Source organism: Dermacentor andersoni, chromosome 4 (genome assembly GCF_023375885.2).
Source record: "Dermacentor andersoni chromosome 4, qqDerAnde1_hic_scaffold, whole genome shotgun sequence".
In the NCBI taxonomy this organism is placed as follows: Eukaryota; Metazoa; Arthropoda; class Arachnida; order Ixodida; family Ixodidae; genus Dermacentor; species Dermacentor andersoni.
Window position 1 is genome coordinate 9,774,563 of NC_092817.1, and position 15,093 is coordinate 9,789,655.

General features: G+C 46.9%; 1 protein-coding gene across 3 annotated transcripts in view; it reads right to left on the minus strand.

Moving 5' to 3' along the window:
* Positions 1-15,093, minus strand: part of LOC126535758 (allene oxide synthase-lipoxygenase protein-like) — a 134,400-nt gene that overhangs the window by 68,857 nt on the left and 50,450 nt on the right. Inside the window, exon 1 of one of the 3 annotated variants that reach the window (XM_050182549.2) lies at positions 9,857-10,319. The exons of the other annotated variants lie outside the window; for them this stretch is intronic. The gene's annotated coding sequence lies outside the window, so the exon portion shown is untranslated. Of the gene's footprint in view, positions 1-9,856; positions 10,320-15,093 lie in introns of those variants that run through there. 3 annotated transcript variants of the gene reach the window in all.

Below are 15,093 nucleotides of genomic sequence, written 5' to 3' on the forward strand. Positions count from 1 at the left end.
CACGAACAAGCAATAGCGGGCCGCGCGCGCAGACAGCTTGCATCGAAACACGGCGACAGGATTGAATTGGCTACCGCCGTGTTCACATTTCCCGATAGATGTAGCTCTTGGCATGCGTCGCGTACGTGTAGCTAAAAGCGTTTCAGATGGCGTGCACGTAAGGTACGTAGGCTTTTCACGTTTGCGTACGTGAAGCCTCTACGTACGTGTAACTAAAACTGTCTAATACGCGGGGGCGACACGCATGGCGCCACGCAGCAGGCCAGGGGCGCTATTCTGGACATTCCGCCATTTTCTTCGGTGCGTGACGTAGGCGCGACGCAAACAAAATGGCGCTGGTGGCCCAGTTTTGCTTACGTAACGTGACGCCAACTTGACGCTTCGCATAAGAAACTGAAATGAAGGCACTGAATGTAGCGTTATCGGTAAAGCAAAACAGTTTTCCTCCGCAGTAAAAATAAAGCAGCTATATCAAAGCGTATGATTATTCCGTCGAAAACGCTTCTCGCTTCCGTCGTCTGCTGCGTACAAGCCGTCGTCTGCTTCAATAGCTGGAATGCGTGTCGCCGGAAAATGGAATGAGTCATCGCATGTTGGCGCCAACGCGCTTGTTTTCTTGCTTGAGACAACATACGCGACCTACCAGTGGTGATGCGCGCACGTTCTAGGCCAGGTTATCGCTATCTCGTGAAACGCAAGTGACTCAGCCCGGCTCGGCTGGCTGAGAAACGGCCGAGTATCACCGATAGCGTTGCGCGCGCCAGAGATATCCACTAGCGCGACGGAAGCGCCGGCGCTGCCATCTCTTGTTCATTTCGCTGGTTACTCGCACCGCGGGAGGAAACTTCCAAGGCGCCGCCTTGCGTACATTTCCTTTTATAAATTAGAAAGAGGCCGTTGTCATAACTTTTGATTGTGCGAAAAGGCATTAATCTTGATTACAATACAAATGCAGCAGTGAAAAGTGGACAACATTGCCGAAAGTTTGCTATGTTCAACCAATATTATTTCGTATAAACGCGTTCTTTTAAAAAATGATGGCCCCAAACACAAATGCCAACACTACCCGAAAGCAATGCAAATACTATGAGCACGCGTTATGAACAAAAGATTTTCGTGGTGCCAAACGGCGGGGAAAATGTGGCGATACGCATTCCTCTCGGCTGTCATTGCATATGGCTGCTCATTAGCATAATTCGCGCGGCTCGTCGCAGCAAAAATTATGGCGGAAAATCTCAGCAATGGCGGCCCAGCGCAACGTCACGCATCGTCAAAATGACGTTTACGAAACAGCCCTTCCTGTGACGCCCCTCAGGAGATATTCCTTCAGCCAATCAGCTAGCTGGCATGGCGCATATCTTGGATCGCCACCACATATTCGCGCAATTGCAGATGCATTGCACTGGCTTCTGCACGCTACCGCTCACATTCATTTTGAAGCGCTAACATCACAATATATCTGCCAAGGACCAAAAAAATGTATTAGTCCATAAAATTTGCAGCTCCACGTCACGTTTCGTCATCTTGATGAAAACGCAAAATGACATTTCGCAAAACTTCCGTTTCCCGGCACAAATTTTAGGGCGCGTGAGCTCTCCACAGCCAATCAGAGAGTAAATATGGCGGATAATGGCGGCCGTGCAGCCGCCATGCGTGTCGAGAATAGCACCCCAGACTACTGGTGCAGCGCAACAGGAACAGCGTCCGCTAACACATTGCTGCCGCGCCACTAGGCTGTCGCGTGAGGAATGCTGGCAACGGCGTTACTGGCCTCGTACCTCGACGGTGCACGAGGTGAGGCAGAAGAAAAACTGGTAAACCTGTCAGCATTTGGCAGCGCTAGATTTAGCTTGACGTTTCCTGTTCTTTCCGCCCAGACCAGTGTATGCGCCACGGTGTGGTGAGTAGACAACTTCGGAACGATAGCGTGTGAGCGCACAACGCAAATGTCAGATGCACTATATAGAAGCCAATATGCTGCCCTCACTACGGCAGAGCCGATTATGCGGATCGCTAGGGTCATTGCTTTTGTTACACAGCGTGGAACACGATGGAGTACTAGCTAGCCTGGCTTCATACCCAGCGTGACTGAATTGCCTTTGACGCTTTTGCAGCTAAACACGACCCTCTATGTGCGGGCTACGCGCGCGCGTCATGACAGCGCGACGGGGGCGGCGCGAGCACTTCTTCTTTGCCGCAGTAAAATGGCTTTAATCCTTGCAGAAAGAAAGAGCTTCACATTTGTTAAATACAAAAACAGCTGAAAGCTCAAACGCGCATATTCCAACTTAGCCACCAGAAAAATGAAGGTGAGAAATGCACGGCTCTTACCAAGCCATCTAAGCGCATGCATAAATTTCACACATTCTCATGCATAAATTTAAGCTTCATGAAGAACACTGCGAGACCTGCTAAAGCGGCGACTACCTATATGTACTGCTGTGACATAAAGCAATCGTCCATGTGGTGTAATAAATAAAAAAGGAGAAAGAATAACGCGATCGCAATACAATATCTGTATTCAGAGCGGCGAAATAATGCAATCGTAAATAGTGCTAACTGTCAGGCCGTATTCAGAGCGTTTTCTTGCATATATCACTTTTATCTCGCGAGAACAAGCGTTGTTCTTGTAGCAGCAAAAAAAAAAAAAAAAAGAGAATCAGAAAAGATTTTACAAAACGAAATCAAACAAAGAAAAGCAAGAACCATTTTCATTTGTTTGCTAAGCAAACTAAAATCAGTTTTCCCAAATTGACCCCCGAGCGTTGCACAGAATGCCTCGGACCGGTGCAAATGTTCCAGGGGCCAACTGACGTCCATCATTGAAAGAGCCCAGGCAACGGCTCGGGCTCAACCCAGGGTCACCAGAAATCGCTTTTCCCAGCCAGGGCTTTCGCGCCAGCTCGGGTCCGTGCAGCGCTCTAGTCTGGACTACAGCAGTGAGCTGTAAACTACCACGTAATTTCCATGACTGTCACCAAGCAGGCTTTTTCGTACAGTACAATCACACATACTGCGTTACTTTCAGTCTACTTGACGCCCTTTCTAAGATGAGATGGAAAAATCATACGCTTTAAGCTTTCGCAACATTATGGCGACGCAAAGAGAGGTGAGTTGGCAGCGAACGCACACTGGGTGGCGCGGCCAGCTGTCGGCGAAGACGGGTCTAAAGGCCGATAGGCCGGCAAGAGTTCGCTGAGACCTTGAAGACATTACGGGGTACGTTCACCGCGATCGCTGTGTCAAGGTAAACGCCAGCTCGCGGGCTTTCCCGGGTCGGACAACAATCGGTAGGGCGGCCGTTGAGTCGCTCGCTGCGAACGAAAGAACGACGACGCTGCCCCGGCTGGCACGCTGTACTCCGCAGGAGCATCCGCGAGAAGGTCACTCACGTCAGACCGGAGCGAACCATGCGCGTGTTCCTCTCTCGCGTATTGCCGAGAGTTCGGGATGTAACCACATCCGCATAATATGGCAACAGAACTTGTTTGTGGGTTTCGACCGACACCACAAATACTGACGCATTAGCCTTCGGCACGAGCACTTCGGGGCAACGATCGAGGCTAGCAAGGGCGGTAATGATCCCCTTTCGTCGACGCGCGAACAGCGTAGCACTTGATAAAAGTACGAAGAACAACTGCTGCAAAAAAGGCAAAAAACAGCAGAAATGAAATAGACATGGAAGGAATAGCGGCTGAGGTCTCATCCTGAACGCGAACCCTGCAGTATAAGCTAGTAGAAATTGCAGCGAAGAAGAAGGGCGCCACAGTGGGCCATGCTATTTCCAGCGCTTTTGCTCGGAGAACGCCTCTCGTGCCGTGTCTGTGCCCTGCCCAAGCGGTCGGTCTCAAACGCCGGTGACTAATAAGCGCATTTGCAGAAATCAAAGATAAGCCGTTGTTCCTGAGAAAAATGGCGATCGTACGCAATGACTGGTGATCTTTATGTTCATGTCTTGAGCGTTGTGTACACTCTTTTGCTGCTACATACTGCGGCGGTTGAAATCAGTTGCAGAGCCTATAGTTATAGTTTCTGCAACGCGTCACAGTCATAAATCAAGCTGGATTGCGTGGGATAGACCCCTGAGTTGCTACTACCTCCGCATAACCACGAAAGTTAAGGCCTTCAATAACCGCCAGACAGTTATGTGAAGCCGTTAGTTAAACGTACGGGTTACCCCCACAAAAATAAATGTCAACTTTGTGTGCTAAGGTATCGACCTTCGTCACAAAGAAAAGCATATTGAGTGCCACAATTTTTCAATCGGGTGAAGAGAGCGCGCCCAAGTTATTTTCTGACATCCTGGAGCTACGTCTGTGTTCGAGCTAGAAAGGAAAGAACAAACGTCTACTGGTGGGAGTCGCTTTCTGCGGCTCATTGCTGCGCGAATTGTCTTTCTACATGACCAAGTTCCCAATTATATTGCTTCCGTAGCATATGCTACATAATTCTCTTATCCTTGATATCTACGCTGGGTATGAATTATAATACAACAATGTAGAAATCATAAATGGTCTAGCCAACTTATTGGGCTTCTGTGGCCCTACTTATGCTCTTGCTATCTCTAAATTACAAAGGTGAATGAACCTCTTTCCAGTAGTCTCTGAAGGAACTACCTGTCTTATACTACGCACTTGCCACTATCAGATGGCTGCTGCGAAGAACGAGAAGCTGCAACGACGTTTGCTCTTTCAAAGTGGGACATCTGTCTGTACTGCATGCGCTTTTATCACGCGCCTTTGGTGCCTACCTCTCCTACCTAAGGATGCAATAAAAAAAAAATAAGGAAAAATTTGTATTTTATCCGATGGTAGTGTACGATAGGCTGCTATGAGCTTTATCATAAGATCGGAAGGTCACGCAGTATCTTTATAACTGTTTATCGTTTCAGAAAAAACTGCAAACAAGGCTACCCAGAATGCAATTTTCGTTACCTATATCCTGCGAACGAGGACAACATCCTGAAGCTCGGGTAAATAGAAGGAAGCTTGAAATGAAAACAGAAATTTGGGGAAAAAAAAGCAGTATCCCCGACCTCTCAGGTTTGAGATACAGAAGGTCTTGCGCGAAATGCATTAAGAAACATTCTGTCACTACATCGAGTTGCAACGCTCTCGTAACACGAGCACACGCTCGTGTTTACGCAGTTTAACCGGTACGGAAGCTAAGAGAACACTCAATATGGTAAGGGGTAAGTAAGGGACTTTCTAATAAGAAATCTAATAGTGTCTTATTCGATTCAGCCTTCGAATTGAATAGTCACTATTCGCAAATGCCAATACATTTAGAATATATTTTGAATGTTTGAAAACGTCAACTGTGCCCAATGAAATATAATATTGGAGCACAAATACGGTCAATTCTAACCCCCGCGGTCATAGTACAGACATAAAACGTGAGAACGTTGTGGAGGGCGCTACATCGTTGAGGTAGCCATACATTAAAGTATGGCGATCATTCGAACTCTCTGAAGAGCCGTGTGCATGTGAAGAAACTGCTTGTTTGCTCCTTATGTTCCATTTGTGCTTTAATAAGCAACGCCTCATACTATTCTATGAAGTGGTACAAACATTTTCATTTAAAAATACTGAAATGCGAACATCGTTTTATCGTAATTTTGATAAAGGCTGTTCATTATTCGAAAACTATTCGATGTTCGGTTCGCTTCTGGCACTTTTCGATTCGTATTCGATTCGGTCTCAAAGATCACTATTCGCACACCCCTAGATAGTGGCTTTGCCGCGACTTGCACCACGGACAGTTCCACCTGTACTTCCGACAACAGAAACAAAGATTATTATTTTATTCGGACATCACAAAGAAATGTAGGATAACCTCTAGGATAGGAGCTTGACTAGTTCTGTTGACTCTATGAAAAAGTGTGTATTTACACAAAGTACAAAGATGGTGTTCATGGTATGTCCCTCACTTCATTGCCAAGATAACGCAGTAGCAATAGAAGCAAAATAAAATCATTAGTGCAATAACTAATTACCCCCTACAAATAAATATGACATAAATAAGGATAAATCAGCACCAACTGCATGGTAATAAATGCACAGAATAGCCAAACATATACTATATGGAGTGTCCCAACTATCATGCAACAAGATTTAAAGATATAAAAATGCCACTATCTGGACAGAACCTAGGTAATGTTGTTTGCCATCGCTTGGAGATACTCAGATAATATTTTGCGGATTGCATAATTACATAATTATCTTAATTATTTATTCAATTTATCAAATATTATAATTAGGTGAAATGTGTCAAGAAGAAAATTGTAGAGTAACATGAAAGACTCCCGATACAGCTTTCTGTTACTCAATACGTGCTACATAAAATTGTTTATCCGAGCATGAAACAAGCCCGCGAATTCACGCAAAGTGCCTCGAGCTTCCAGTCGCGCAGCCGCCTTAACGTGTACGACTGCCTACTCTTCAAAAAGGAGACATAAACATAGAAATGGAAGATAGCAAGAAAGCGAGGAAAGAGAAAACAAAGAGCAATACGACAAATATCAAAGAATAAAGCAGGACACACACAGTACAGGTCACACACAGTACATAAGGCCTGTCACTGCTGGTCGAGCTACTAGTGAATGTTAAAATAGAAGGAACAGTGTCTGAGGTCACGTCATTTGAAAACGGAAATAAACTGCAAACGCGAAGCTAAGTTAGTTACTTCTAGAAAAGTAAGGAGAGCGTAGTGAGTATGATCACCACGTAGTCTGCAATAACGCATATATAATTACCAAAAGACCCGGCTAGTCGGCTTCTTCTAGAATCGCTCTTGATTCACACAACGGCTAATAACCTTAGCAGGACGGAAGGAAACGTGCCTGTTTTATTCGTGCTCCTGGAGGCAAATTGTGCCTTATAAATAAACGTGTGAACAAGGAAGCCGTAGGTCTTCATAAACGCCATTTTTTTTGCATTTTCTTGACATGATCGGTGACTGAATTTTATTCCTTCTAATATGCATTATTGCCCTTCCACTTCTTCAATGAATTTCAAGTGGTACATAAAAAGAGCTTTAGTCGGAATATATCGTCTAAAATCGGGCGTTGAAGGATGACAGTTTATAAGCGTTGAATACACTTCGTGCGATTGTTTTCTGCTCGGTGTATAAATATTGTTGGTTTGCGACTAAGGCACGTGTTTCCCACCGGAATGCTTTGCTGGGCTATTTGGCGAGGCGTGTGAAGTGGACGTGAAGCATTGATGTTGCGTGTGTGTGATGCGCCAGAAGAGAACGACGATGTTCCTGAATGGCGAGGTTGGGAGAAATGAAAAAAATAGGGAGAGGCGTGCGCGAGGCGAGAACACTGAGAAGAGGGAAGGAAGCATCTCCCTCCCAACGAAAAACTAACCAACCAACTAATGCCCCGTACTTTGTATGAGCCAAGCATAAAGGCCAACCAAGCAACCAACCGAATTCAGCGCTGTACAGATTCGGGCGACCAGGCGCGAGTTTACAGCTTCCGTCTCGATATCCACGAGTTGGCGTTAAAGGTTTCACGTGGCCGGTCAAGTTCTGCCTCGCATCGTTACGACTCGCCGCGCACGCCAGTGCTGAAGCCTTCGACGCGCGCGGGACTGGCTCTATCCTCGCTCAAATCGCTGGCTTCGCCTACGGGCGAGTGTGTGTCGGCAGGCTGTCGGACTGTTTCAACGTAGCTTTATTACGCGACACTCTTATCTCCCTATTGATGCTCTGCGTGGGTAGCTTTCACTCTCACGTGTGTGTGTGTTATGTGCACGAAATGACGTTCCAAACTAGCAAGAAACCTCGTCATGTTAATGGCAATGTTGTGTTTGAAAATATATAGCTTTGAACAAACCTGTTAAGAGGAGGCATGATGGAAATAGAGCAAAACATGCAAAGAAACTAAAAGCAGGTGTCAGAAAATAGCGCTACACAAACGTGTTCATTTAGGCAGAAAATACATTCATACTAGCGACACGAGCACTAAGTCACTTTGGATTTAGTATCGGAATGGAAGGTAAATGGTGTTTTGATAATGCAGTGTTGAAGATGGTCAAGAGTACTTCAGTTTTCAGTCTGTGACATCGTATCAAGATGAACACAAATTCAGAAGGAATTAATCAAAGCTAATACGAATACAATACGGTCAGGAAAGCGTGGATTTGCCGTCTGCAATTCTGCATCGAAATTAATATAAACTTTAGATCCCCTCTCATGTCTAAACCTCCTCGCATGACACTAAACCCAATGAGAAGTGCAGCGGACATGTTTCCGTTTTCTTGAATTATTGCGCATGCTGTAATATTTTTATTAAGGTATCAAATTGGTTCACCATTGTTCCGGCTCGCTTTTATTTTTCAACATTTTTGTAACTGGTAGTCTGCATCTGCACTGTGACGAGAATCAGTTTCGGAAATGGTTACTGTTGTTGAAAGTAGCGCTGCCATACCCGTGTTCTATGTTCCTTGTCGACTTCTTGTTCCTTCTTGCGCTAAATTAACTCTTCCCGAGTTGATGAACGCCTATATTCAAAGTGAGCCACTCGTGTAGGGCTTGAGTAGGACCACCGACAGTTTATCGAGAACGTTTATTAAAAACCGCTGTTGTGTTGACGCATGGAAACGATGACAGCCGATCGGTCCGTTTTTATTCGTTGCCCTCAGCTGCAGCTGTGTCAGATATCAGCCGTAAACATTCGCTTCCTTAAGGGACGTATCACGCGAGCGTAGCTGCCCCTCGCTTTCGGTGTGCTGCTCGCGCAGTTCGAGGGAAGCGAAAAAAGGAAGTGGAGGGAGTGTGTACGCTCTCAGGATGGTCCCACCCAAGGCGTCTTCCTCGGCATCGCCGCGCGACGGGGGCCCGCTCATTCGTTATCGTGCGGAAGCAACGGCTGTGGCCGCTTCCTCGCTGGATGCTCGCCGAAGACGCGACACACGGCACGGTAGAACTCAACATAACCAATGCTCTTTCAAGTCATATAGTTCCGACAACAACATGGAAGGTTATTGAGAATTCTTTATTAAACAGTTTTTACCACCTTCTTTTTCTTTGCATGTCGAAACAGAGTAGTCAATACCTCTTACAGGTGTCAACATCTTATTGCGCACATTTATTTTAAAATTTGAGCAAAAGAATTGCCCTGAAGACCCTGCAAATTTTCCTCGATTGTCCTTTACCGGTGCTACTACGCAAAGACAGAGCGAGAAGGGTGGTGGGAGCTGAAACTAAATGTCGTGCGTCGCAGCCCAGTAGACATTTCGAATGTCTAAATTATTGAAAATACGTTGCAGACATTCCCGGTGTTACCAGGCCAAATATAAGCGCCAAGTCTGCCCGGTCTCCCACAAACCTGTATCTTTTATAAAGAACTCTCATTGAAGAAAAGAAAAGAAGTATGACAGCAAACCCATGCATGGGCACTACATAAAGCCTCTCAGGTTAATGTCGGTCAAGTTTAGAAACTCGCGGAGTCCAGCATCCGTGCGAGATAGAATTAAGTCCGAGAGGATCACATTTGCTCGCAGTGTCAACGCTTCACCTACAATGTAACTCGCCTCAAAATACGAACACAGATTGTACGAGTATGCTATACGTTGGAACGCGTTCATTCTGATGTTTGGCAAAATGAATTTCGGAGTTTTAGACAATGGGATAAACTGCTAGAAACCGGGATCTCCACCTGCACTTCATCAGAGCTAGAATGCAAATCGCGCACACAGTATGCGTGCTTCACTAAGCGGCACTACCTGCTCTACAAGGGCACAACGTATGTGTGTATACTGCGGCTCAGCGCATTCAGAGGAAAGTATAAATTCTTGTTTTAAGATAAATATGCAAAATGAGAGCGCAACTGAATGTAAAAACTCACCCTTTCAGATTCCTCTTATCTTTCTATGTTCCCCACAAGGCAGCTTGACCAGGTTCGCAGCCAGAACGTCACCAGCGACACGTCGCACGCGAGGCCGCCGAACTGTAACAAATGTCCTCTTCAAAGCAGATTGAGGTTCAATCGAATTCTGTTATGGAGTACCGTTCATCGAGCAGACGATTGAGGTACCGCAGACCATTGCGGGTATGATCTGCATCATGCAATTTCCGTGGTGTCTCGGCGGGTCTTTACGGTGGCGGTCTTGCAGAGCCTGCGAGACGTGATGATTGAATGAGACAGCTGAGAAGAACCCCTTCCGCTGACGTTGACACAGACGAATGCAAGCGTGCACAGAGTGGACTGGTTGGGCCGACGGGGTTCGGGAAAACCACAGCGGGGCAGCCGTTGACGGCGTCGCTCGCGTGTCGTCTGCTAGCGGCGTGTCCGGTCTAAGAAACGACGCAGCAGCAGAGGGCGATGTCTTTCCTTTGGAGAGATGGCTGCGCCGGTGGGAGAGAACGTCCGGATCCGGTTTTCTGCAGTGTCTTCCCTTTCGCTTTCGGAGGGTTCAGCGCCTCTTGCAGTCTTCGGTGTTCTCGCACAACTCGCTCTCTAGCCCTCCTTTCTTTCGTTAATTTCTCCGCCCCTCTGCTTCTGCCACTGGCTAGGAACACTCTCAAGTAGGTCGCACCCGTCGGCGTTCTCACAACAGCGTGCTGCACTTCGTTGCTACTTGTATCGGTTTTCACCTGTATTCTTCGTCTCAAACGCCTGCCTCCTGCGTGGTTGCTCCATTCCGGGTAACATGCGCACACAACACAGCATGGTATTGTCGACACGTGTGGCTCACTTAGCGGCCTTCTTTGAGTGTGAAACGGGACGCTTAAACAGGAAGCCGTGCAATACCGCGTACAGCCTCGGTCAAGGCTGGAAACCACGCTACTTGCGTGCTTGTTTCCAACGTGTGCGCTCATGGTGCCAGGGAAACGCGGTGGTCGCGCAACTTAGCTGTATCGTGGGCATGATATCCATCGTGATATCCATCGGCGACGATGTTACGTTCACACAAAGCTCGCCCTGAAACGCCTGTGCCTCCAGTAGAAACTTGAAAACAAAAGTAATCTAACACGACATTACCATGACCGTATCGTTACGATGTGTCAAATGTTGTGCAATTTGTACACGCGCCTACAGTTCTGCGTATAAAGCCAGTCAACCCATCCGTCCGGCCGTTTCCTTGACCAACGTAATTGAAGGTCAGCACGTATAGCTGGAGTCACGCACGCTTGCGAGGGAAGAGCATGCAACCAGTCTTCTCACCGGAATGTGGCTCCACTGGCGCGCTTCCAAAAAATAAACTGGCCAAGCACAGTTAAAAGCGGAGTTTACAGACTGCGTGTCTGAAATGGCATTCACACATAGTTGTAGTTCGTGCTTTTTTCACCTATAATTACGGTTAGTAACACTGCAAAACAACAATGTGCCGCGTATATACAATTCAGCTTCACTAGAGAATTCTCACGCCGATATGATAGTTAACAGGCTCGGCAACATGCTGGGCAAGTAACGGGTTGCTTGAGATGACGACATGATATGGCTACAGGTAGATTATATCAATACTTGTTGCTGGGCTAGTTGGTTCATCTTATTCCATAGAGTTAAGACGCAACCAAGCACGGAAAAATAGTTTACGATAGGAAAGAGCGTGGCTTGCAAATAATTTATTCAAAGCCGACGGGGTTACATTTATAGGAGAAGGTGGCCATATGCTCATGTACCTTTGCGCACAATAATCAAAACGTGCATCGTTATCCAAGTACACAGTGCAGAAATTGGCGTTCAGGGCTGCGTAAAGCCACAGACATATCGCTGACACAAGCGTCACATTTCACGTTGTTGAAATGAGCCCCCATTAATTCCCGTGCCAAGGAACCTTTGCTTTTACCAAGAATGCGGATATGGAAAATATCTGGCTCACACGTGCAAGAATCGCAGTGCATAGGTAAATGTGCATTAATCTTATTCTTGACAGAAAGGTCATGTTCCCTTGCCGTATTCTTGATGCAACAGCCTGTCTGGCATATATACACCCTCCCGCAATCAAGTAGAATTTCGTACACCACATCCACGGCGCAAGTCACATACGGCCATGTATCATTTTTACAATTATTGTGTGCAAACGCAAGTGCGCACTTGGCCAGGCCTTCGCTTATGAATGTGACCCCGTCTGCTTTCAATAAACTAGTTGCAAGTGATGCTCTCTCCTGTCCCGAAGCTTTTTTCCACGCTTGGTTGCGTCTTAACTCTGCGCAAAGGGTATATTATCTTTCAAGACTCTGTACTTGCCATTTCATCGGCGACAGAATGTTGATTAGTAGCGGAGAAAATAAGAAAGAATCTTTCCTTTTTGCCAAAATCAACTTCTTCCTTACCTAGTTTGTGAAATATGCTGCCGTTCATGTTTTCTCCAGCCCAAAACTTTCTAACTTGGAAACCTGTCTTCCCATCTTTTTTGTCAGTTGCCGTCTTTGATGGCCCGAAAAGACAATGTTTTTGTACATCGCTCACGTACGAGGCCACGATCTCTAGATGTTTCTTTCGTTTTATGTGAAAGGTTTGTTACGTAATTTACTTAATCTGGCCCGAAGCATGCGCACCGTCTCTGAGCGATTCGTGCACAAGTTGATTTCTGTATGGACCCAGCCCGGAATTCAGCCCCTGTAAGAAATAGATGTGAGCGGCAAATTATTCCGCTCTGGAAAGGAGGCAGCTCGATGCAATAAATGATCGCGACATGGCCAGCAAGTAGACTGAGGGGCATACTGTCGCTAGTACTCTAAGAAAGAAAAATTCCCGTGCGGATATCTGCCGAAACAGCTAAGTATCTGTATGCATGCTTTCTTGCTTACCGCCACCATCACAACGTGGTGGCGACGATCGTCGCCGGAAATCGCAGTCACGACCTCAGCCCCACAACGCCGCAGCCGTTGCGGCAGGTTTTCCCAGGAAATTGAAACTCCAGCGCGCAAAAATCAACTATACCGTGTCTGTTGGCGAATGTTGGGGATATCCCCTTGGTTCTGGCACGGAAACAGAGTTCTGGAAGCATGACATTTAGATGCCGTATGCGCAGTGATTACCCTTTACGCTATAAAGAAGCAGCCCGTAAGAAATTCTTTGACTTGAATGTCCCACTGTTCGAAAGAACAAGATCTAGCCAATGGTGACATTAGACACACTAGCGACGTCGGATGACCAGCGAACAACGATACTTATGCGAACAAAAAGATTTGGTATTGGACCCTCAGCTGCAACATATATTGAAAAATGTAAAAGGAGGAGCAATGAACGTTTATTGTAAGGAACAGCGAGAAATTGTTCTTTCTTCGCCCTAGGTGGGCTGCTCTCTTAGTCCAGAAAGTCGTTGGCTAATGCCGCAGCCCGGGCTCGGTCCACCAGACTTCGCTGATCTTTCAGGTTCTGTGCCTTTGACATTGCCTCCCACGTTTCTTCGATCGCTTGTAGCGGTTCTGAGGCATCATCTTGACTGTTTTTCTCGTGGTGTGGGCACACCAACACCATGTGTAGGAGGGTGTCTGGTACATCACAATATCGGCATAGGTATGAGAATTCGTTTTTAGTCTGCGGAGGGCGGTGGCTTCCTTCTTGCTTAATTTTGGATGTGGTAGAGGATATTGTCTTCTTTCTAGCCAGTAATGTTGCAATATTACGGCGTAGTTGATGGGAATGTCCTCCACCCTCGTCGCTTTCCGGAGACCGTGCGTAGAGAAAAAATAACTACGAAGTACCATGAAAATGAAATCAAAATAAAGCAAAATTATGGGCTTAACATCACAAAACCTCGCACCGGAAATGGGGGACGTCGTATATATGTTGAAGGCTCTGAAATAATTTCACCGCCTGGCGTTTCTCGAGGTGCACTAAAGCTAAGCGCAGGAGCATTCTGCCGCCCCCGGAATGCGGCTGCCGTGGCTGTGTACAGAACCCCCAACCTCGTGCTCAGCAGCAGAGCGCCATAGCCATTGCGCGATCACTGCGGGTAAGGAGACTAGATAGGTGCTTTCACACAGCAGGGCCCGCCTTACGCTAGAATGGTTCCTAAGAAAAAGGTTGAACGAATGCTGATGCTGGGAGAGAGAAAGCGAGAAAGGAAAGGCAGGGAGATTAACCAGAGGTGAGTTTCCGGTTTGCTACCCTGCAGTGGGGTGTGGGATTCAGGGGTTGAAAAAAGGGCAAAGAGAGTGAGAAAGAAAAGCATGAACATTTAACAGAAAAGGCGTTACAATCACAGGCGTTCACACAGGCCGGTCAATCTCATGAAGCGCGGTGGCAGACGCTGGTTTTCACACTGGTTCAGCACAGTGGAAAGTGATTGTCGCTACGCACTGTACTACGGGTACTGGCAAAGAACATGACGAATCGTTTCCGCGTCGCCGTAATCGCCAGATGCTGCGATTTTGGCCATCTCTGTGCGGAACGTGTGGGCATTGGTACGCACGACGCCCAACCATAGCCTACCCAAAAGGGTCGTGTCTCTTCGGGGAAGTCTTGGTGGAAGTCGAAGGCTTAAGGTTAGGTGCAGGTTGTACAAACGGGCTTGCATAAAATGTGGTTAATTCCACTCTGATGTAGTGCGTTGGCTTGCGAGTACGCGAGGCATGCTTGCAGCATCTGTCCTAGGCAGCGGGATCGATAGGCGGTTGTCTTCTGCATAAGCTCAAAGAGCAGCTTGATCGGCACGTTCATTGCCGATGATACCACAGTGACTTCGTAGCCACTGAAAAATTATTTCATCTCCTTTCACAGTCAGGTGGTGTATGGTCTCTGCGATTTCGAATGCCAACTGTTCATGCGGACCGCACCAAAAGGCTCACAGTAAACACTGCGGTGCTGTCTTCGGGTCGAAGAAAATTAACCATTTGTGTGCTGGCTCGCCATTATTAAAATGTATTGTGACTTGAAGTGCTGCAAGTTCTGCTGCCGTCGACGGTGTCAAGTGAGACGTTTTCAACTTGGTTGTGGTGGCTTTTGCTGGAATGGCTACAACTGCAGTAGAGCTGTTCGGCAGGGCGCAGCCGTCGGAGTATATGTGAGTGTAATTCCGGTACTTCTCATATAATAGGAGCAAGGTAAGTTGTTTAGAGGCCGGCGATGATATATATGCTTTTTTTTCCTGACGCCAGGTATTGTCAGGTTGACTTTGGGTGAATGAGGCA